This window comes from Oncorhynchus mykiss, chromosome 30 (assembly GCF_013265735.2).
Source record: "Oncorhynchus mykiss isolate Arlee chromosome 30, USDA_OmykA_1.1, whole genome shotgun sequence".
Taxonomy (NCBI): domain Eukaryota; kingdom Metazoa; phylum Chordata; class Actinopteri; order Salmoniformes; family Salmonidae; genus Oncorhynchus; species Oncorhynchus mykiss.
In genome coordinates this window covers 37677667-37702616 of record NC_050570.1, presented here as the reverse complement: position 1 = coordinate 37702616, position 24950 = coordinate 37677667, and the positions used below count along the sequence as shown (strand labels likewise).

The 24950-nt window shown below is 40.8% G+C and overlaps 1 protein-coding gene across 7 annotated transcripts in view; it reads left to right on the top strand.

The window, feature by feature from the left end:
* Nucleotides 1-3650: 3650 nt before the first annotated feature.
* Nucleotides 3651-24950, top strand: part of LOC110520999 (SH3-containing GRB2-like protein 3-interacting protein 1) — a 110919-nt gene continuing 89619 nt past the window's right edge. For 3 of the 7 annotated variants that reach the window (XM_036969054.1, XM_036969048.1, XM_036969050.1), the window contains exons 1-2: nucleotides 3656-3803; nucleotides 3893-4117. The gene's annotated coding sequence lies outside the window, so the exon portion shown is untranslated. Of the gene's footprint in view, nucleotides 3804-3892; nucleotides 4118-24950 lie in introns of all 7 variants that reach the window. The other 4 variants (XM_036969046.1, XM_036969045.1, XM_036969056.1 and 1 more) reach the window with 3 other exon arrangements.

The window sequence follows — 24950 nt, the reverse complement described above, 5'->3', positions numbered from 1 at the left end:
TCTAAATATTCTTGTTACATTGCACAACCTTCAATGTTATGTCATAATTAATTAATATTCTGGCAAATTAGTTCGCAACGAGCCAGGTGGCCCAAACTGTTGCATATACCCTGACTCTGCGTGCAATGAACGCAAGAGTAGTGACACAATATCCCTAGTTTAATATTGCCTGCTAACATAAATTTCTTTCAACTTAATATGCAGGTTTAAAAATACATACTTCTGTGTACTGATTTTAAGAAAGGCATTGATGTTTACAGTTAGGTACATTCGAGCAACAATTATGCTTTTTTCGCAAATGCGCTTTTGTTAAAACCTGTTACGTCTAGACATTCCGCTAGCGGAAACCCTCAACAACATCCGGTGAAATGGCAGAGCGCCAAATTCAAATTAAATTACTATAAATATGAAACTTTCATGAAATCACACATGCAATACACCAAATTAAAGCTACACTTGTTGGTAATACACTTGTTGTTAATCCAGCCAACATGTCAAGATTTGAAAAAGGCTTTACGGCAAAAGCAAACCATGCGATTATCTGAGGACAGCACCCCATCAAACAAACACAGACAATCATATTTTATCCCGCCAGGTGCGACACAATACTCAGAAATAATGATATAATTCATGTCTTACCTTTGAAGAACTTATTTTGTTGGCACTGCAAAATGTCCCATAAACATCACAAACGGTCCTTTTGTTCGATAAATTCCGTCGTTATATCTCCAAAATGTCAATTTATTTGGCGCGTTTGATCCAGAAAAACACAGTTTCCAACTCGCGCAACATGACTACAAAATATCTAATAAGTTACCTGTAAACTTGTTCCAAACATTTCAAACAACTTTCCTAATATAACTTTAGGTATTTTTTTACGTAATTAATTGGAAACATTTAAGACGGTATAAAATGTGTTCAATACCGGAAGAAAACAAAGTGGAGCGAGCTTTCAGGTCGCGCGCCCCAACCACAACAGTACACTAGACTGGACCTCGTTCTGAACAGCCCTACTTCTTCATTTCTCAAAGGAAAAGCATCAACCAATTTCTAAAGACTGTTGACATCTAGTGGAAGCGATAGGAATTGCAAGCAAGTGCCACAGAAATCTAGATCCACATAGAAAACTCATTGAAAAGAGAGTGACCTCAATTGTTTTTTCCTGGATGGATTTTTCTCAGGGTTTTGCCTGCTATATCAGTTCTGTTATACTCACAGACATTATTTTAACAGTGTTAGAAACTTTAGAGTGTTTCTATCTAAATCTACCAATTATATGCATATCCTAGCTTCTGGGCCTGAGTAGCAGGCAGTTTACTTTGGGCACGCTTTTCATCCGGACGTGAAAATACTGCCCCCTTGCCCAAAGATGTTTTAAATCATCCCCCGTTTTGCAAAGTTGGCTGTCTTTGTTAGGAAGTTGGCTGTCTTTGTTAGGAAAAAAATAGTCTTCACAGTTCGCAATGAGCCAGGCGGCCCAAACTGATGCATATACCCTGACTCTGTTGCACAGAACGCAAGAGAAGTGACACAATTTCCCTAGTTAAAAGAAATTCATGTTAGCAGGAAATATTAACTAAATATGCAGGTTTAAAAATATATACTTGTGTATTGATTTTAAGAAAGGAGTTGATGTTTATGGTTAGGTACACATTGGTGCAACGACAGTGCTTTTTTCGCGAATGCTCGTTAAATCACCTGTTTGGCGAAGTAGGCTATGATTCAATGATAAATTAACAGGTACCGCATCGATTATATGCAACACAGGACAAGCTAGATAAACTGGTAATATCATCAACCATGTGTAGTTATGATTATGTTAAGATTGATTGTTTTTTATAAGATACGTTTAATGCTAGCTAGCACCTTACCTTGGCTCCTTGCTGCACTCGCATAACAGGTAGTCAGCCTGCCACGCAGTCTCCTCGTGGAGTGCAATGTAATCGGCCATGATTGGTGTTCAAAAATGCTGATTACCGATTGTTATGAAAACTTGAAATCGTCCCTAATTAACCGGCCATTCCGATTAATCGGTCGACCTCTAATTGTGATACAGTGAATTATAAGTGAAATAATCTGTCTGTAAACAATTGTTGGAAAAATGACTTGTGTCATGCACAAAGTAGACTTCCTAACCGACTTGCCAAAACTATAGTTTGTTAACAAGAAATTTGTGGAGTGGTTGAAAAACAAGTTAATGTCTCCAACCTAAGTGTATGTAAACTTCTGACTTCAACTGTACATACATACATACAGTACCAGTCAAACGTTAGGACACACCTACTCACTCATTTTCTTTATTTGTATTATTTTCTACATTGTAGAATAATAGTGAAGACATCAAAACTATGAAATACCACATATGGAATCATGTAGTAACCAAAAAAGTGTTAAACAAATCTAAATATATTTGAGATTCTTCAAAGTAGCCACTCCTAGCCTTGATGACAGCTTTGCACACGCTTGGCATTCCCTCAACCAGCTTATCATGGTATGCTTTTTCAACAGCCTTGAAGGAGTTCCCACGTGCTGAGCACTTGTTGGCTGCTTTTCCTTCACTCTGCGGTCCAACTCATTCCAAACCATCTCAATTGGGTTGAGGTCAGGTGATCGTGGAGGCCAGGTCATCTGATTCAGCACTCCATCACTCTCCTTCTTGGTCAAATAGCCCTTACACAGCCTGGAGGTGTGTTGGGTCATTGTCTTGTTGAAAAGAAATGATAGGTCCACTAAGCACAAACTAGATGGATGGCGTATTGCTGCAGAATGCTGTGGTAGCCATGCTGGTTAAGTGTGCCTTGAATTCTAGATATATTACTGACAATGTCACCAGCAAAGCACCCCCATACCTCCTCCATGCTTCACAGTGGGAATCACACATGCGGAGATCATCTGTTCACCTACTCTGCGTCTCACAAGGATACGGCGGTTAGAACCAAAAATCTCAAATTTGGGCTCATCAGACCAAAAGACAGATTTCCACCAGTCTAATGTCCATTGCTTGTGTTTCTTGGCCCAAGCAAGTCTCTACTCGGTGTGATGGTGCTTTGCTGGTGACACTGTCAGTGATTTATTTAGAATTCAAGGCACACTTAACCAGCATTCTGCAGCGATACGCCATCCATCTGGTTTGTGTTTAGTGGGACTATAAGGTATTATTAGGAAGCTAGTTTAGAGAATGCCAAGAGTGTGCAAAGCTGTCATCAAGGCAAAGGGTGGCTACTTTGAAGAATCTCAAATATATTTAGATTTGTTTAACACTTTTTTTGGTTACTACATGATTCCATATGTGTTATTTCACAGTGTTGAGGTCTTCACTATTATTCTACAATGTAGAAAATAGTACAAATACATTAAAACCCTTAAATGAGTAGTTGTGGAAAAACGTTTGACTGGTACTGTATCTTAATTTACAAAGCTAACAGACTGAATTTGAACATCTACCCTCCCTAAAAAAAAATCTGTTCCACTTTTCATAGCTATTTCTGAGTCTTTCCCTTTAAATTGCCATAGAAACGGTCCCTCGCAACGTTGATTGGTCGGGGATATGAAACTGACGAGGATATCTAGTTGAGTTTGATTGGTCCAAAGACGAAATATGGTCTAGATTTAACAAATAGCTGTGCGGTCTAAACTAGCAACGGTCACACCACAAACTAACGTTATGATTTAATCAGGTGATAATATTGTAGAGAACAATTTAATGGTATGTAATGTATAATGGCATAGGCTAAATAAAACAAAGTAGACATTCATTTAGTAGCACCCTCTTTGAATTTACCCATATTCCACTACATTCTAGAGTAAGTACCATCCCGAAAAAAATGGGTCCCCGCTGAAAAACTTTGAAAGCCATTGACATAATGCATTTGCCAACCTTACTTTGTTACAGAAACGTTGTGTTTTAACGCCCAGAGAATCCAGTGTAGCTCTACTGGAAAAGCCAGCCGACTTCACCACAACACATGTCCCTGTGCTGCTTCACTCGTGACAAGTACAGCGACATGTGCATATCAACTCTAATGATGCGGAGACACGGGCACTGAACTAACTACATGGCAATTCTGTTGAATAAATACCTATTTTACACTGCAGAGAGAAGACGACGGACGCACAGGTGAATATCATCATGTGTTACAATTTGAATTTGTTTGGGAAGGTGGAGTAGAGATGTTTTGAAAGCGCTTCCTTGTTGATAAATTATTGCGTAATCGGTGTACGATTGGGTGTGAAAATGTTATTGTTTCTTGTCGACCGTCGAAGATCTTTGAAAGTTTCAATATGAATCCGATGAACCATGATGATTATGAGGGGCGCAAGACAGAAGAGAGGGAGGCTATTAGGAAAAATAAAATAAGATCTTAAATTATAACTTCAACAGATAGCTTCATAACACTGCAACCTCCTGAAACACGTTACTAACTTTCCTCTATACTATTGCTACAGAATATTACTATTAATATCTGATCTTAAAATTTCCAAACATGTTTTTTTTATTATTTTTTTTACTTGTGATGCAGCAATAACTACACTGGATCAAATGAGTCTATATTGTAACATGTGACTGATGTTACAGTGTAAATCAACATTTGCATAATATATAAAAATGTATATTTGAATATCCCCTTCCCTACAAAGAACAAAAAAATCACTATTTTTATAGTCTATTATTGGTAGGTCTATATTATAAAGTCAGGCTATTTTTAAGCCATAAGGCCCAAGGGGGTGTGGTAATTTTTTAATTGAACTTAGAAAGCTTTTGACACTTCAAACCCACTTCAAACCCACTGTCCTAAATCTAGCATGGTGGTGGCTGTATCATGCTGCGGGGATGTTTTTTAGAGGCTGTGACTGGGAGAGTTGTCAGGATCGAGGGAAAGATGAACGGAGCAAAGTACAGAGAGATCCTTGACGAAAACCTGCTCCAGAGTGCTCAGGACCTCAGACTGGGGCAAAGGTTCACTTTCCAACAGGACCATGACCCAAAGCACACAGCCAAGACAACGCAGGTGTGGCTTTGGGACAAGTATCTGAATGTCCTTGAGTGGCCCAGCCAGAGCCCGGACTTGAACCCGATCGAACATCTCTGGAAAGACCAGAAAATAGCTGTGCAGTGACACTCCCCATCCAACCTGACAGAGCTTGAGAGGATCTGCAGAGAAGAATGGGGAAAAACACCCCAAATACAGGTGTGCCAAGCTTGTAGCGTCATACCCAAAAAGACTCGAGGCTGTAATCGCTGCCAAAGGTGCTTCAACAAAGTACAGAGCAAAGGGTCTGAATACTTATGTAAATGTGATTATTATAAAAAAATATACTTTTGCAAAAAAGTCTATTAACCTGTTTTTGCTTTGTCATTATGGGGTATTGTGTGTAGATAGGTGAGGTAAAAAAAGAGATTTAATCCAATTTGGAATAAGGCTGTAACGTAACAAACAATTTGGCAAAAATCAAGGGTTCTGAATGCAATGTAAAAGAAAGCTCAGGATTTTTTGTTGTTTTTCTAAACACATACAGTAGTTCATTGGTAACATTACAAATATTTTTGTTGGATCGCTGCATTTCAATTCAGCAAGCCATGACACCCATAGGGCCTTGTAAAATATGATTTTTTCTTTGCCTGACTCTGTTTTGTATTCTCCCAAACTCATTTCCAGGTTTCCATTTTCCTAATCATTTTATAGAAAAACAAATGGGATATTTTAAGCCCACGCAATGCTGAAACCACATCGGAAGACCACTTTTGAGGTCTGGATTTTTTGTTGTTGAATTTTTTTGTTGTTGTTGGTGTAGTTACCCTTTAACTCCAGTGTGCACCTAGGAAGTGGCTGTTGTTTAGTGGTGTTTTTGTACTGCATATGTGATGGTAGAGTTAGCAAAACAAATACCCACTGGATCGATGCAAACAATCATGATATCATCAAACATTTAATTGAGAAGGTTTTTGGGAGAAAAAAAGTTGAAATTGTTAGGTTTATATCCCATCCGACATCCTGATAATACAGTGCCTTGCGAAAGTATTCGGCCCCCTTGAACTTTGCGACCTTTTGCCACATTTCAGGCTTCTAACATAAAGATATAAAACTGTATTTTTTTTGTGAAGAATCAACAACAAGTGAGACACAATCATGAAGTGGAACGACATTTATTGGATATTTCAAACTTTTTTAACAAATCAAAAACTGAAAAATTGGGCGTGCAAAATTATTCAGCCCCTTTACTTTCAGTGCAGCAAACTCTCTCCAGAAGTTCAGTGAGGATCTCTGAATGATCCAATGTTGACCTAAATGACTAATGATGATAAATACAATCCACCTGTGTGTAATCAAGTCTCCGTATAAATGCACCTGCACTGTGATAGTCTCAGAGGTCCGTTAAAAGCGCAGAGAGAATCATGAAGAACAAGGAACACACCAGGCAGGTCCGAGATACTGTTGTGAAGAAGTTTAAAGCCGGATTTGGATACAAAAAGATTTCCCAAGCTTTAAACATCCCAAGGAGCACTGTGCAAGCGATAATATTGAAATGGAAGGAGTATCAGACCACTGCAAATCTACCAAGACCTGGCCGTCCCTCTAAACTTTCAGCTCATACAAGGAGAATACTGATCAGAGATGCAGCCAAGAGGCCCATGATCACTCTGGATGAACTGCAGAGATCTACAGCTGAGGTGGGAGACTCTGTCCATAGGACAACAATCAGTCGTATATTGCACAAATCTGGCCTTTATGGAAGAGTGGCAAGAAGAAAGCCATTTCTTAAAGATATCCATAAAAAGTGTTGTTTAAAGTTTGCCACAAGCCACCTGGGAGACACACCAAACATGTGGAAGAAGGTGCTCTGGTCAGATGAAACCAAAATTGAACTTTTTGGCAACAATGCAAAACGTTATGTTTGGCGTAAAAGCAACACAGCTGAACACACCATCCCCACTGTCAAACATGGTGGTGGCAGCATCATGGTTTGGGCCTGCTTTTCTTCAGCAGGGACAGGGAAGATGGTTAAAATTGATGGGAAGATGGATGGAGCCAAATACAGGACCATTCTGGAAGAAAACCTGATGGAGTCTGCAAAAGACCTGAGACTGGGATGGAGATTTGTCTTCCAACAAGACAATGATCCAAATCATAAAGCAAAATCTACAATGGAATGGTTCAAAAATAAACATATCCAGGTGTTAGAATGGCCAAGTCAAAGTCCAGACCTGAATCCAATCGAGAATCTGTGGAAAGAACTGAAAACTGCTGTTCACAAATGCTCTCCATCCAACCTTACTGAGCTCGAGCTGTTTTGCAAGGAGGAATGGGAAAAAATGTCAGTCTCTCGATGTGCAAAACTGATAGAGACATACCCCAAGCGACTTACAGCTGTAATCGCAGCAAAAGGTGGCGCTACAAAGTATTAACTTAAGGGGCTGAATAATTTTGCACGCACAATTTTTCAGTTTTTGATTTGTTAAAAAAGTTTGAAATATCCAATAAATGTCGTTCCACTTCATGATTGTGTCCCACTTGTTGTTGATTCTTCACAAAAAAATGCAGTTTTATATCTTTATGTTTGAAGCCTGAAATGTGGCAAAAGGTCGCAAAGTTCAAGGGGGCCGAATACTTTCGCAAGGCACTGTAACAGGTTTTGACCACTAGATATAGATGTTTTGTAGTAAAAAATATAGAGGACGATAAGTGTTTCCAATGACATCACCAACCAATTAGTGGACAATTAGTAGGCAATTAGTAGGCAATGCCTGCTCATAATGGGTTAAAATCACACGATGCACACCGATGATACCATTGGAAATCTTTTAACTAGCAAACATAGAAACATGCCATTTTCACATATGATGGTGCTGGAGATGATCAATATTTTCTAATTTCTCTCCTTCTTGAGGAGGGAGGATTATGAAAGTTCACAGAAGTAACAAATGAAGGTAGAACTACCAATTAGTTAGTGTTTTTACTGAAAACAATTTTGTTTATGAATTATTCAGTGATTAAAACGCGTCACTCTAACCAAATGACATTAAAAATATCAGAATTACTGCAATTGAATTGGCCACAATGAGAAATCATAGTCACAGACCACAGTTGCAGTACAGTAAAGTGGTGTAGTTCAGTACAGTAGAGCACACATGAGTATAGTACAGTATAATATACTCTACTGTGCTCTACTTTACTATACTGTACTTTTACTGTGCTCTAATAAGCTGTACTGTGATGTCCAAACTTGTGAAACATAGATGTATATTTTTTTTACCTTTTATTTAACCAGGCAAGTCAGTTAAGAACAAATTCTTATTTTCAATGACGGCCTGGGAACAGTGGGTTAACTGCCTGTTCAGGGGCAGAACGACAGATTTGTACCTTGTCAGCTCGGGGGTTTGAACTCACAACCTTCCGGTTACTAGTCCAACGCTCTAACCACTAGGCTACCCTGCCTACCCTGGTTGGTACAGTAAAAAAAAAAAGTAGGGTTCAGTAATATACTGTACTGTATAGAACTATTCTCTACTCAACTTTTCTTTACTGCACTGTATTCTACTGTACTCCACTCTTACCTTTACTGTACTGTGCTATGCTATACTGGACTCCACTGTGCTCTATGGTGATGAGCTAACTTGTTAAACTATTATTGGTACAGATTTAGTCCAGTCTGGACCAACCAAATGTGGTCTTGTTTGGGGGCAGCGCTCATTGGAATGATAGCCAGTGAGTAGAATAATACCCGCACATGCCAAGGAGGATATTCATTTTGTCTACCTTTGTGTACCTCAGGATACATCACCACGAAGAGAATGACATTCATAATTATGCGTTTCTGTATTGTACAGATCAAGGACCCATCACTCTAGTTCAGAACCAAAATAGACGTTTTCAAACTCGAGGTGTCATATCATAGCTAACACCCCAGTCTTTCTGCGGACATCTTAATTCGGGGTAGATACTTAAGAGTTTTTGGGTAACGTATAGACTCTGATCCCAGGACAGACAGACATGAGTCAGACAGACAGATGGATGTCATGGGTTGAAGTCCTCCGCCCCCCTCCCCCCCTACATCTTTCTCTCATTTATCTGATTACTGAGGGAGTTTTTAATGAGGACTAAGAGTCGAGTGGCGCACCAGAGCTAAGAGGTCCCTGACGCAGCCTGGCTCCACTCTGAGCACCTTGGCAGGCATCATAACCACCACGGCCCTCCTCTCCTGGCCTGGCTAACTCTCCACCCACGTGCCCTCTTTGAGAGAATTTAGCAGCTGGTCAATGTTTATTACGCAACCCTGAGATCTACCACATGAAAAAGCCTTCTGGAATCGCACAACATCGTTAGAACAGAGGGAAAGAAAAGGAAGAAAACCAGAACCAACATTTTTCTGAAAGGGTTGAGTAATTGTCTTTTGGCAGTGCGAACGGTGGTCATTTAGTGAGGTCGATTTGGGCTAAGGTGGTTGATTTGAGACGTCTGTCTGTCTCACCATTGAACAATCTTGAGTTCCATTTTGGAAATTAGCTACAGTTAGCTAGCTCGGCGACAGCCGGTCTGATCGATTAGCCTGAGTGGATCACATAAGATCTGTTGAGTCAGGGCCTGCTTCGGAGTGTCAGATTGAAATGTCATAGCAGGTTCAACAGACGCTTACACTGTATCTTTCCCAACTCCGAGGGTTTTGACAGTTAACATCTGACGTGTGTGTGTGTATGTCGTCTCTTTTATCGTAACAGGATCCTGGTACACATAGGCCTCTCATTCCTCTCTGTAACACACTGGCCCACTTGACTATGCATAATGACCAGTCATACTAGTCCTAATGTTTAACTAGTGTCCCTGCTCCTCTTCCATACCCTTGTAAATCAGACATGGTCTTGGCATGGTCGCTCATACTGTCAGCTCTCTGGCCTGGCCTCTCTGGTAGAAAGAGGAGTTTGAAATGGGCATCAATTAGGGGTGGCACAATTACTGTATTACTGTGTTACGGATGAAGACCGTCATGAAAATGAATCACAGCTGACCATAGACTGGACAGCAGGGCATTCGTGCGGTTGAGTCCGTTTCGGCGATTTAATATGGACTCTTAGCAACTTGATTCAACGTTGTGGCCCCTTGCCGAAGCAAGCAAAGTGTTGTAGCAAACAATTAATAGAATGGGCTTGGAACTTCTAACCATAAAGATCCTATTCATAGATTGCATCTCCGCCGATTGTTCGCGTTGCGCCATTGTTATGAACGTTCTCAAGCCGCACTCTATGACGCAATCATTTCCATGGTAATATAGAATGTTCATTCAACTGATGTGGCTCATGCAATGGAATCTATTTTTTGTGATGTCAGGTGAGCTGAATCAACACATCACAGCACATATGATATGTACCCGTCCCGCTTCTATTTCCTGCTCTGCTCCTATTGGTACACTCATTGGCTGCCAGTCCACCCGTTATGCCATCATTGACTTGAATGGGGACGGGCATCCTATTCATTCTATTTCTATGGCAACACATGCGGTCAGGAGCAGAGGAAAGGAGAAAATGTACTATTTGAGTGGTTATTACGTAGAACGCGATCATTTGGCTGGCCAGTAACTGTCATCCAAAATTCCATGACTGTCACATCCCTAGTATCAACAAAAACAACAGGATGTTCAACACTGTGGTTCCCTCTGGGTATTATATTAGGCAACACATGATGTTCATGTCCCATTAGCTTATGGTATATGAGCAGACCTAATTTTAAATACTATTTGAAATCTTTGCTCTACCCTGCCAGTTGGGCAGGTTTTGCTGTTTTGGGAATATTTTCTTTATCCATTAAGCCAGGCAAGCTCAGTCAAGCGCAGTATTTTAAATATATTTAAAATGATTTTGAATTGTATTTGAACCCAAGTCTGAATGTGAGAAGAGGACTCAGTCTGCCAGCCAGGGAGAGCCATGGAGAGTTCAAGGCAGGGTTGAGGATGGGAAATTGTGAGGGAGCGGAGCGCCAAGCAGACCGGGTGGGGTGTGAGTTTTGGGTGTGCTTGCCTGGGAATGAAGCCTGGGAAAATTCCTCCTCCCCTCCCGTCTTCTGTCCTGTGTTGCACAGTTAAACCCTGCAGCATAAACAGACTGATCCTAGAGCTTTACCCTACACAAAGGTCTGACACCTACACCACACCGTCTCCAACCCAAATGGCACCGTATTCCGTATGTAGTGCACTACTTTTGACCAGGGCCCACAGGGCTTTGGTCAAAAGTAGTGCGCTGTGTAGGGAATAGGGTGCCATTTGTGACGCAGTCACCATCACACCACTGCCCGACTGTGAGAGAGATAGAAAAAGGGATGTTTGTGTTTTGTGTCCTAGTCAGAGCCTGTTCAGACCTGTCTTTATGACGTCATTAGAACGGTGTCTGAATACCGGAGCATAAATAGCAGGGGATAACACCCGAGCTGCTGATGCAGGGATGATGCACCCATACAAGTACGCACGGATGAACAAACACACCTGCGGGAGTCATCAACCATGAATAATCCATCTCTGGTTGGTAGAAGGAATTTGGGCCCTATAAAATCAGTTTCATTTTTGGCCTGATTACGTTTGTGTTTGTTTCCAAAATTCTGTTTCCCTCCCTGTTTTTTTTCAAAGTTTTCACTCTCAAATAGACAAACTACTAGTTTGGATGTTCTAAGTCCGCAACAATGCTTAAACCATGTCATGAGACCACTTTTGAAGTCTGGGAAAAATTTGAGAAATGTAGATTTTTTTGCTGTAGTTACCCTTTAATTCAGGGTGCACCAAGCAAGACGCTTACTTTTGTTTAGCAGTGTTCAAATCCAATTTTATTGGTCACATACACATATTTAGCAGATGTTATTGCGGGTGTAGCGAAATACTTGTGTTCCTAGTTCCAACAGTGCAGTAGTATCTAACAATACACAAATCTAAAAGTAAAAGAATGGAATTAAGAAATATATAAATATTAGGACCAGCATTGTCGGGAATGGCATTAACTAGAATACAGTATATATGAGATGAGTAAAGCAGTATGTAAACATTATTAAAGTGACTAGTGCTCCATTAATAAAGTGGCCAGTGATTCCATGTCTATGTATGTAGGGCAGCAGCCTCTAAGGTGCAGGGTTGAGTAACTGGGTGGTAGCCTGCTAGTGATGGCTATTTAACAGTCTGATGGCCTTGAGATAGAAGCTGTTTTTCAGTCTCTCTGTACCAGCTTTGATGCACCTGTACTGACCTCGCCTTCTGGATGATAGCGGGGTGAACAGGCCGTGGCTGTGGTGGTTGATGTCCTTTTATGATCTTTAAAAATAAATCCCCTTTTTCTCCCCAATTTCGTGGTATCCAATTGTTAGTAGCTACTATCTTGTCTCATCGCTACAACTCCCGTACGGGCTCGGGAGAGACGAAGGTTGAAAGTCATGCGTCCTCCGATACACAACCCAACCAAGCCACACTGCTTCTTAACACAGCGCCATCCAACCCGGAAGCCAGCCGCACCAATGTGTCGGAGGAAACACCGTGCACCTGGCAACATTGGTTAGCGCCCACTGGGTGATGCAATAATCATGATATCCTTCTGCCAGGTAGGCTACTTTGTAGTTAACATTTAATTGATAAGGTTTTTGCGAAATCCTTTCCATCTACTACAAGACTTTTGAATATTGTTTTATTCCATGTTAATGTATGCATTCGGTGATTCCGTCCGTGTTCTCCACGTCGCGGATTTGATAGGGCCCTAATGGAAGAAACAGTTGATTCTGGAAGAGGAATGGTAGATCCTAGGGCATCACTCAGGCTGGTCTGTGTGCGTAGGTTTGTGCCTTTACTCTACAGGCGTTCCTGTACTGTACAGAGGCTGTTAGTCTTCCTCTTTTAACCCAGACTTTTCAAGTGGACTTCAAACTCATGGCGTTAGTCTGTAAATGTCATAGCTGAGTCATTTCACCGGGTCTCCCCATGGCATGCCTGTATGAGGCAGAGGCAGGTGGAGTGGTGTGAGGCAGCGAGGTGAACTGTTTCAGTAGTGCGGCGGTGACCCGAGGCTCTGCGTATGGGGTCAGGGAGGGAGAACATGTGCTTTATTATGTGACACATTTCAGCTGGTGTGAAGTAACTTGCTGACGAGCACGACTGTAGGGCTGCGCAGGAAGGTTTATGTGTGTGTCCCTCTGATATCTCCTGCTTTTATTCGCTGGAGGGAAGCTCCGACATGATGTTCCGGCCTTTGGTGTGTGTGGTTGTTTGTGTGTGCTATGTGTAGGAGTGCCCAATATTCACGTTCTCTCTATTGGCTCCATAAGGGACCTCACCACGCAACTCTGCACGGTATGGCATAGCACAGATGCATCATAGCACAGAACAACATAGCACAGATGCACCTTACATCATAGCACAGAACAACATTGCGGAGCACCACAGTATTATAGCACCAGTCAGTAGTCCTACAATTGGACTCACCCCAATAGCACCAGGGCTCCTGCCAGTTAACCTAGGAATTATAGGACTCCATATCTCCATGGAGACCAGCCATCGGGGCCTGAAAAGGGGGCCAGGTCAGAATAGTCTTGGACTCGGCGGAGCTCACGCCCTACATTATGTTTTTAGGCTGCTGAGTACTTCACTGCGTACGCAAAACCCATATTAGCTTCCTCGTGGGTGGCCAGTCAGAACGAGAGACTGACAGAGGAGAGAAAGAGATTGATATGGTTATGAAAGTGTGATCGTTTATGGATCATTTCTGAAACGCCATTCCATTTATAATTGCATTATGCTTAGAGCTGTAACTTTCTACTTTTAGCCTAGTGGTGATGGCCTGCTATGCCTGGACAAATATCACACTCTTTCCTGATTATAGTTCCATAATTTTTGCACTTTTGAATCTCCTTTGAAACGTCCTCAAATCACGTCAGTTACTAACTCCATTTTGAGGTTTTGGGGAAACTAGCTCATCAGAGCAGGCAGTGTATTGTATATGTATGTTTAAAGATGGGATCTGATAGTGGAGTGAGTAATGCTGTATGTTTATACAGACCTGGCCCCTGTGGACGTGCTAATAGGTTCTGAGTAAGAGGAACACTTTGGGTTGGTGTTGACATCACCTCATTAGTTCAGGCTGCAGACCAGACCACGGAGCGTCACACACACTGGTGACTAACTAATCTTTTCCACTCGGTGTGTGTATGTGTGGTAAACTGTGGAGCAGAGAAAAAAACCAGGCTGAGGGTAAACTGAGATGTCACCGTCATCAGATTTGCCACTGAACTGGTTCTACTGTGCCCTATACTATGAATCAGACTTGAGGAGGTAACTTTGGTCAACTCTGAGTTCAACTCAGGATAACCGGTACCACGAAAGTGGCTCACCTTTTAGCCAGGTACATTTCATTGGCAACAAATCTAACTGACCACAATCACATACCTTTTGACCCCAACCACACAATGTCTGACCACAACCACTCATCTTCTGACCACACAACTACTGACCATAGCCACACAACTTCTGACCACAACCACACTACTGCTGACCACATCTAGTGACCACAACTACTGACCACAACTGCTGACGACATTTAGTGACCACAGCCACACAACTACTGACCACAACCACACAACATCTGACCATAACCACACAACTACTGATCACAACCACAAAACTACTGACCACAACTGTTGACCACAACCACAAAGCTACTGACCACAACTACTGACCACAACCACACAACTTCTGATTGCAACCACACAACTGCTGACCACGTCTAGTGACCACAACCACACAGCTAGTGACCACAACTACACAACTGCTGACCACAACCACTGACCACACAACTTATGATCAGAACCACACAACCACTAAACACATTTGGGGACCACAACCACACAACTATTGACAACACAACTTTTAAACGCAACCACACAACTTCTGACCAGATTTACTGACCACAACCACACAATTGCTGACCACATCTCGTGACCACAACCACACAACTACTGACCACAACAACACACCTTCTGACCACATAACTACTGACCACCACAATTACTGACTACAACCACACAACTTCTGACTACATTCACAAATACTGACCACAACCACACAACTTCTGACCAAACAATTACTGATCACATCACAACTAAGGACCACAACAACTGACCACTACTATTGACTACAACCACACAACTACTGACCACTACTGTTGACTACAACCACACATCTACTGACCACAACCACACAAGTTCTTCCCACACAACTAAATCACCATAACTACTGACCATTACTGATCACAACCACCTAGGCACAATAACTGACCACAACCACACAACTACTGACCACAACCACACAACTACTGACCACAACCACACAACTTTTGACCCCAACCACATAACTTCTGACCCCAACCACATAACTTCTGAACACACCACTACTGACCACTCAACTACTTACCACAATTACTGACCACAGCCACACAACTGCTGACCACATCTACTGACCACAACCATACAACTACTGACCACAACCACATATATTCTGACCACACAACTATTGACCACACTTCTAATCACCATAACTACTGACCACAACCACACGACTACTGACCACAAAACTATTGACCACCACAATTACTGACCACAGCTACTGACCACACAACTGCTGACCACAACTATTGAACCACAACTACTGACCGCAAAACTACTGATCACAACTATTGCTCTGGTCTGCACTAGCTCTGGTCCTGGGTGTAGCTAGCTAGCTGTGCCTCACACTAGCTCTGGTCTAGCTCAGGTCTGTGCTATAAATTACAGTGCCTTGCGAAAGTATTCGGCCCCCTTGAACTTTGCGACCTTTTGCCACATTTCAGGCTTCAAACATAAAGATATAAAACTGTATTTTTTTGTGAAGAATCAACAACAAGTGGGACACAATCATGAAGTGGAACGACATTTATTGGATATTCCAAACTTTTTTAACAAATCAAAAACTGAAAAATTGGGCGTGCAAAATTATTCAGCCCCCTTAAGTTAATACTTTGTAGCGCCACCTTTTGCTGCGATTACAGCTGTAAGTCGCTTGGGGTATGTCTCTATCAGTTTTGCACATCGAGAGACTGACATTTTTTCCCACTCCTCCTTGCAAAACAGCTTGAGCTCAGTGAGGTTGGATGGAGAGCATTTGTGAACAGCAGTTTTCAGTTCTTTCCACAGATTCTCGATTGGATTCAGGTCTGGACTTTGACTTGGCCATTCTAACACCTGGATATGTTTATTTTTGAACCATTCCATTGTAGATTTTGCTTTATGTTTTGGATCATTGTCTTGTTGGAAGACAAATCTCTGTCCCAGTCTCAGGTCTTTTGCAGACTCCATCAGGTTTTCTTCCAGAATGGTCCTGTATTTGGCTCCATCCATCTTCCCATCAATTTTAACCATCTTCCCTGTCCCTGCTGAAGAAAAGCAGGCCCAACCCATGATGCTGCCACCACCATGTTTGACAGTGGGGATGGTGTGTTCAGCTGTGTTGCTTTTACGCCAAACATAACGTTTTGCATTGTTGCCAAAAAGTTCAATTTTGGTTTCATCTGACCAGAGCACCTTCTTCCACATGTTTGGTGTGTCTCCCAGGTGGCTTGTGGCAAACTTTAAACAACACTTTTTATGGATATCTTTAAGAAATGGCTTTCTTCTTGCCACTCTTCCATAAAGGCCAGATTTGTGCAATATACGACTGATTGTTGTCCTATGGACAGAGTCTCCCACCTCAGCTGTAGATCTCTGCAGTTCATCCAGAGTGATCATGGGCCTCTTGGCTGCATCTCTGATCAGTCTTCTCTTTGTTTGAGCTGAAAGTTTAGAGGGACGGCCAGGTCTTGGTAGATTTGCAGTGGTCTGATACTCCTTCCATTTCAATATTATCGCTTGCACAGTGCTCCTTGGGATGTTTAAAGCTTGGAAAATCTTTAATCTTCTTCACAACAGTATCTCGGACCTGCCTGGTGTGTTCCTTGTTCTTCATGATGCTCTCTGCGCTTTTAACGGACCTCTGAGACTATCACAGTGCAGGTGCATTTATACGGAGACTTGATTACACACAGGTGGATTGTATTTATCATCATTAGTCATTTAGGTCAACATTGGATCATTCAGAGATCCTCACTGAACTTCTGGAGAGAGTTTGCTGCACTGAAAGTAAAGGGGCTGAATAATTTTGCACGCCCAATTTTTCAGTTTTTGATTTGTTAAAAAAGTTTGGAATATCCAATAAATGTCGTTCCACTTCATGATTGTGTCCCACTTGTTGTTGATTCTTCACAAAAAGATACAGTTTTATATCTTTATGTTTGAAGCCTGAAATGTGGCAAAAGGTCACAAAGTTCAAGGGGGACGAATAATTTCGCAAGGCACTGTATGTCTATGTAAACGTGCATGCATATAATTACTACCAACAATAATAGCAACACTTTCACATGTTCAGGCTATCCTAACTTAAAATTCATGAAAACTTTTATGAACTAATAACTATATACATTTGAATACTTTAACCCAACAACAGTAACTCTTAAATTGTTCCAGCTACATACACCAAACCAGCTTTCACATGTTCAGGCTATCCTAACTTCAAATTCTGTAAAACTTTTATAAACTATTAACCATAGACATTTGAGTAAAATAACACCCCAACATTCATTCTTGAACCGTTCAAGGTAAAGACACCAAACCAACTTCCACATGTTCACATTATCCTAACTTCAAAGTCTTAACATGTTTTACAGTCTATAGAAATTAGCATAAAATAACCCACCAACAATAACTCTTAAACCGTTCAAGCTAGAAACAACAAACCAACTTTCAAATGTTCAGGCTATTTTAACTTTTCATCTACCTACTTTTTCAACTATAACCAGTCCCCATCATTACTACTGCAAACAGTATCACTACTATATCATTTTTCTAAACCATACATACTTTAAAACTGCTTTGCTTTAAACATTTACCATTACCACAAAAAATACTTTTAAAGAGTTAAAGCAAGTCCCATCAATAGTACTTCATGTACAATTGCAATCTAGTTGTTATTATTATAATATGCATATGGACAGGAGTTTTTCCTGATTACATGACCTAAGGCCTAGAGTTTTGTCCTGGCCAGGTAGTTAAAACTGTAGGGGTCTGTAGTCTTACAGAGTGTTATTCAGGCCAGGTAGAGAGGAAAAACTGTAGGGGTCTGTAGTCTTACGGAGTGTTATTTGGTATAGACTGTGGTAGAGGCTAAGTAGAGAGAGGCTCCACAATAAACAGAACCAATCTGGGGAGTAAACAGTAAACCTGTTGTTTCTGTGAAGAGGTGGGCTCACTGCTCAGTCTTACTGGAAGAGGCATGTTGTGTTGCTACCATCACATACAGCAGTTATCCCTTATTAGTTTAAGACCATTGGGACCACTGCAGGAAGATAAAGCACCAATGTCCACAGTGAGTCGTCACACTGAGTCAATGTGACCTGATGTTCTCCTCTGAAAGGGAAGTCCATTCAGCTCCCCTGGCCCTTGGGCTGTGTGTCAGGTCTCTGTCTCAGTCCTGAACGGCAGCAGCGTGGCTCTTCTTGCAGGTTGCCGTGGCGATCCACAACTCCCCTCTCACCCCTCTGTCAGCCCTGGTGATGAGGAATGCTGATTAGGAAGCGGTGGGTTCTAACCAAAACATTCCACCAGGCCAAGCGAGAGCAAGACTCAGCAAGGAGGTGATAAGACTGGGCTATGTCCATGTGCCTACGTGCCGCTCGGCCAGCCATGTCCTCTGTTTGTCTTGCCCACAGTGACCTAATGACACAATGACACCCCAGACACAGCTCACTTTGCCCTGCCCAAGGGAGAGGGAGAGACTTAGGGTAAGGGTGGGGTTATCCGGGCCTTTTAGGGTAATTAGCATCCACTTACTGGTTGTTGGTCGGCTGACGTTTGATTGGTTTGTTTAGTCTGTTTCTGATGGGGTTTAGCTCTGCCTGTAGTGTGTCTGGGACACACACTACCTTAAAGGCCCAGTGCAGTCAAAAACGTCATTTACCTGTGTTCTATATATATTTCCACACTATGAAGTTGGAATAATATTGTGAAAAGTATGATGATGCCTTTTGAGTATACGAGCTGTTTGAAAAGACTGCCAGAAATTTCAGCCTGTTTTGGTGGAATGGAGCCTTGGCCTTTCCATGGTGACATTACAATGACCATAATGACCATAATCCATTGCATGCCTACTTGTCCGGTATGTGTTTCTTTTATGCCTGCTACGTTAAAGAGACAGAATAATGTGTGTTGAGCGGGATAGAGAGCAGTTGCTTCACAACTTATTTCTACCTGAATATTCATGATCTAAGTGGGCTCCCGAGTGGCGCAGCGGTCTAAGGCTTTGCATCTCAGTGCTAGAGAGATCACCACAGACCCTGGTTCAATTCCAGGCTGCACCACAACCAGCCGTGATTGGGAGTTCAATAGGGCGGCGCACAATTGTCCCAGCATCGTCCGAAGTTAATTGTAATGTTTTTTTTCTATTAACAATGTAAAAATGAACAGCTGTACAGAAAGACTCGTGTGAAAGCCAGGAGGAACTTCTTGATGTAATTAAAGCCTTTACATCCAGGAAAACTCCAAGGCTGGATGGCATATACCAGTTAAGATATTTTTTTTGATGTACTTGTTATTAGCATGTTTTAACCACTCCTATAAAAATGGTAGATTATCAGATACTCAACGGTCTGATTTCACTATTACTAAAACAGGACCCAGGTGGTAAGTATAAAGATTCAGTCCATTTAAAAAATTGGAGGCCCCTTACACTTCATTGTTGTGATGCAACAATTCTAGGACAGTGCATATAATTAAAAAGGTATTGTTGAATATGATTCATCCTAATCCATTTTTAAATGGACGATACCTTGAAGATAATATAACACAAGTACTGGAAACAACAGAAAACTGTGAAAAATCTGTGAAACCAGGCCTGGTATTCATATCTGACTTTGAAAAGGCTTTTGATAAAGTACGACTGGAATTTATATATAAATGGAATATTTAAATTTTGGAGAATACCTTTTTCAATGGGTTAAAGTTATGTATATTAACCCTAGGTGTGAAATAGTAAATAATGGTTACTTCTCAGAAACTCTTAACCTATCAAGGAGTAAACAAGGTGGTCCGCTATTGGCATATCTATTTATTATGGCCATTGAAATGTTAGCTATTAACATCGAATTATAATGTGTACTATATTATGTATTGGATCACAAAAAATAAAACTTTTACATTACTGTGTAGTTTACCAATAAAATGGTCTGACAGTGAAGTGGACATACTCAGTATTCATATCCCGAAATAAATAAATAATCTCATTACAATACATTTTAATAGAAAGTTAGCAAAAAAAGACAAGATCTTGCTACCATGGAAAGGAAAATACATGTCCACTACCGTTCAAAATTTTGGGGTCACTTAGATATTTCCTTGTTTTTGAAAGAAAAGCACATTTAAATAACATTAAAATGATCAGAAATATTGTTCATTTTGTAAATGACTATTGTAGCTGGAAACGGCAGATAATTAAAAAAAAATTGAATATCTACATAGGCATACAGAGGCCCATTTATCAGCAACCATCACTCCTGTGTTCCAATGGCACGTTGTGTTAGCTAATCCAAGTTTATACTTTTAAAAGGCTAATTGATCATTAGACAACCCTTTTACAATTGTTAGCACAGCTGAAAACTGTCGTGCTGATTTTAAAGAAGCAATTAAACTGATCTTACGAGATCTTCAGTTTCTTGGCAATTTCTCACATGGAATAGCCTTCATTTCTCAGAACAAGAATAGACTGATGAGTTTCAGAAGAAAGTTCTTTGTTTCTGGCCATTTTGACACTGTAGTCGAACCCACAAATGCTGATGCTCCAGATACTCAATTCTACCATAATTGCAAAAGGGTTTTCTAATGATTAGCCTTTTAAAATTATAAACTTGGATTAGCTAACACAACTTGCCATTTGAACAGGAGTGACGGTTGCTGATAATGGGCCTCTGTACTAGAGGTCGACCGACTATGATTTTTCAACGCCGATACCGATTATTGGAAGACCAAAAAAGCCGATTCCGATTAATCGGATGATTACATTTTTTGTTGTTGTACAACAATACTGAATGAACACTTATTTTTAACTTAATATAATACATCAATAAAATCAATTTAGCCTCAAGTAAATAATGAAACATGTTCAATTTGGTTTAAATAATGCAAAAACAAAGTGTTTGGAGAAGAAAGTAAAAGTGCAATATGTGCTATGTAAGAAAGCTAACGTTTCAGTTCCTTGCTCAGAACATGAGAACATATGAAAGCTGGTGATTCCTTTTAACATGAGTCTTCAATATTCCCAGGTAAGAAGTTTTAGGTTGTAGTTATTATAGGAATTATAGGACTATTTCCCTCTATACCATTTGTATTTCATTAACCTTTAACTATTGGATGTTCTTATAGGCACTTTAGTATTGCCAGTGTAACAGTATAGCTTCAGTCCCTCTAGTTAGCGCGCGCTAACTAGCTAGCCATTTCACGTCGGTTACACCAGCCTCATCTCGGGAGTTGATAGCCGCCTTGAAATCATAAACAGCGCAATGCTTGACGCACAACGAAGAGCTGCTGGCAAAACGCACGAAAGTGCTGTTTGAATGAATGTTTACGTGCCTGCTTCTGCCTACCACCGCTCAGTCAGATACTTGTATGCTCAGTCAGATTATATGCAACGCAGGACACGCTAGATAATATCTAGTAATATCATCAACCATGTGTAGTTAACTAATGATTATGATTGATTGTTTTTTATAAGATAAGTTTAATGATAGCTAGCAACTTACCTTGGCTTGCTTGCATTTGCGTAACAGGCTCCAAGTCTCCTTGTGGAGTGCAACGAGATTATTGCATTGGACTAGTTAACTGTAAGGTTGCAAGATTGATCCCCCGAGCTGACAAGGTGAAATTCTACCCCTGAACAAGGCAGTTAACCCACCGTTCCTCGGCCGTCATTGAAAATAAGAATGTGTTCTTAACTGACTTACCTAGTTAAATAACTGACTTACCAAGTTAATCGGCAAATCGGCGCCCAAAAATACCGATTTACGATTGTTATGAAAACTTGAAACCGGCCCTAATTAATCGGCCATTCCGATTAATCGGCCAACCTCTACTCTGAACATCTATGTAGATATTCCAAAAAAAATCTGCCGTTTCCAGCTACAATCTTCATTTACAATATTAATAATGTCTGCACTGTGTGGAAAAATCACTCTGATTAACTCTTTAGTCATATCCCAGTTTACCTATTTGCTTATGGCCCTGCCTACATCTAACGACTTGTTTTTTTTAAATGTATTATATGAGCAAAAAATATTAAATTTTATTTTTGAATGGCAAACCAGACAATTAGACAGGGCTATTTATACTGTACCAGTCAAAAGTTTGGACACCTCCTCATTTGTGGGTTTTTCTTTATTTTTCCTATTTTCTACAATGTAGAATAATAGTGAAGAAGTCAAAACTATGAAACGCATATGGAATCATGTAGTAACCAAAAACGTGTTATTCAAATCAATATATGTTTTAGATTATTCAAAGTAGCCACCCTTTGCCTTGATGACAGCTTTGCACACTCTTGGCATTCTCTCAAGCACTTGTACAATCTTTGTAAATTCTGTCATAAATAGGACTGGGGGAGTTGTCACACATGCAGCTAACAAAAATATATGGACATTTCTGCTTTATCCAAAATTACAACCAACTAATTGCAGTATTACTGCAAAAATGGAAGAGGCAAGTGGAAGGGGGAGAAAGTAAGGAAAGTAAGGAACCGAAATTGGTTAAAGAAAATTGTGATGTATAAAAAAAGTATACCAGTTTCATTTAAATATTTGGGAAGAGATTTTCGATGTACCGATTCCATGCCACATGCTTTATGAACTGATACACAAAACGACGCCAGAATCAAAACTTCTAGTTATTCAATGATGATTTAAATGATAAAATATTCTTGGAACTAATCGAATGCTATTTATACAGTTGAAGTCGGAAGTTAACATACACCTTAGCCAAATACATTTAAACTCAGTTTTACACAATCCCTGACATTTAATCCTAGTTTAAATTCCCTGTCTTAGGTCAGTTAGGATCACGTTTTAGATTCCGTCTCTCACAGTTGAAGTGTACCTATGACAAAAATGACAGACCTCTACATGCTTTGTAAGTAGGAAAACCTGCAAAATCGGCAGTGTATCAAATACTTGTTCTCCCCACTGAATATAGTATGTATAAGTTGGAAGTGGAAGCCTAAGTGTTCTTTTCCATTAGTTTAATCCAATTAGGGGAGAGGTGGTAGGGTTAGGGGAAAATAATAAAGGACAATAAATAAATATATATATATATTTAAAATTTTATATTTATAGAAAATATATAAGGGGGATTGCAAATGATGCAGACAATTACATTGATAGAAAAAAAGAGCAGGAGACCTTTCACCGTTCTATCTTAATGTTTGTTTGTGTCAGCTCAGCCTCAGTTTGACACCCTTAGTCATCCCTCGCCACTCCTGGTCTCCCCTCTCGTCTTTGCACCGCTATCACGCGCCGAGGGGACATGTTTGACCGTTGCCCAGCACTCGGGACAGAAGCACCATCTTCACTCCGAGTACTCAAATCATCAATCACCCTCCTTTCAAATAGATCGCCAGAAAATTGACACTTTACCTTTAGCTTACTATTGGATATATATTTAATTGGTTTCTGGGTTAGTGGAAAAACACTGCTGTTTTTGTTGTTGAAAAGGGATGTGAAGGGATGTGAAGGGATCCAGAGACGAATGATGGAGGAACGATGTGCCAAGTGCAAGACTGCCCTCTGCTGATGCGAGAGTAAAAGTAGGTCAGCGAGAGAGACTGATGGAGGCTGGGAGCGAGCGTGCGAGAGGGAGCGGGAGAAAGAGAGAGAGAGAGGGAGAAAGAGAGAGAGAGCGGGAGAGGATGAGGGGATGTCTTGGCAGCCTGTTTGTTTGTCCAATTCCGCTGCATTTGAAATGGAAAATCCCTCACCTTGTTACAGTGTCAAGCATGTGGGAGGAATATCTGGCAATTAAGAACTGCTGTATCATGAACTTCAGCAGATGAATGATCGTGTCTGTAAGCGTCAAGAGCAGGCTGTTGAGCTCTGCTAAAAGTGGAGGAGGAAAAGAGATACTGAGTTGAGATGACACTGCAGCAGCAGGCTCAGCTCTGCTCTGATATTCTGATATCAATGACATCTTTCTCTCCGCTCAGGAGCGGAGAAGGCAGTGCTTGTCAGAACGGGTCATACAGTATTCTGGGAGGAAGAGTCAGTTGAGGCAGCCAGTAGTCATGTTTAATGTAGGAGTTGCACACGTGTAAAACATGTAATGCCATCAGGACACATCATCTAGTCACAACTATAACTGTTTGATGGAGATTGTATCCGACTCAGGCTTGAGACAGGCAGTGCACCACTTCAACGGGATATTCTAGGCTTAGTAAAAATGTGTCCTGTCCGATGTTACATTTCTAGATGCATTTTAATTTGTCCGCCTGCCTTTACAATTATGCAGTCAGTTCATTGTCTGATTTCAGAGTGTCTAAAATGACATCTGATTAGGCGCTGAAACTGCAATCTATTACATTATTATTATTTTATTTTTTTGCCATTTTAATTCAATTGCATTTTGATGTGGTAGGTCATTTGATTTGTTTTATACCAACAACCATCTATGTACCATATGTGACCCCTGACATCTAAGGGTGGTTAACCATTGTGTCAACCACAGTGACGTTTAAAAGACATCTCAACACTGCCAAGTGTGATAATCAGAGCGATGAGTTCACAAGGCCAGTTGTATGACACTGGCAGTGTCAGATGTATAGAAAGAGATGCACTGTTAGAA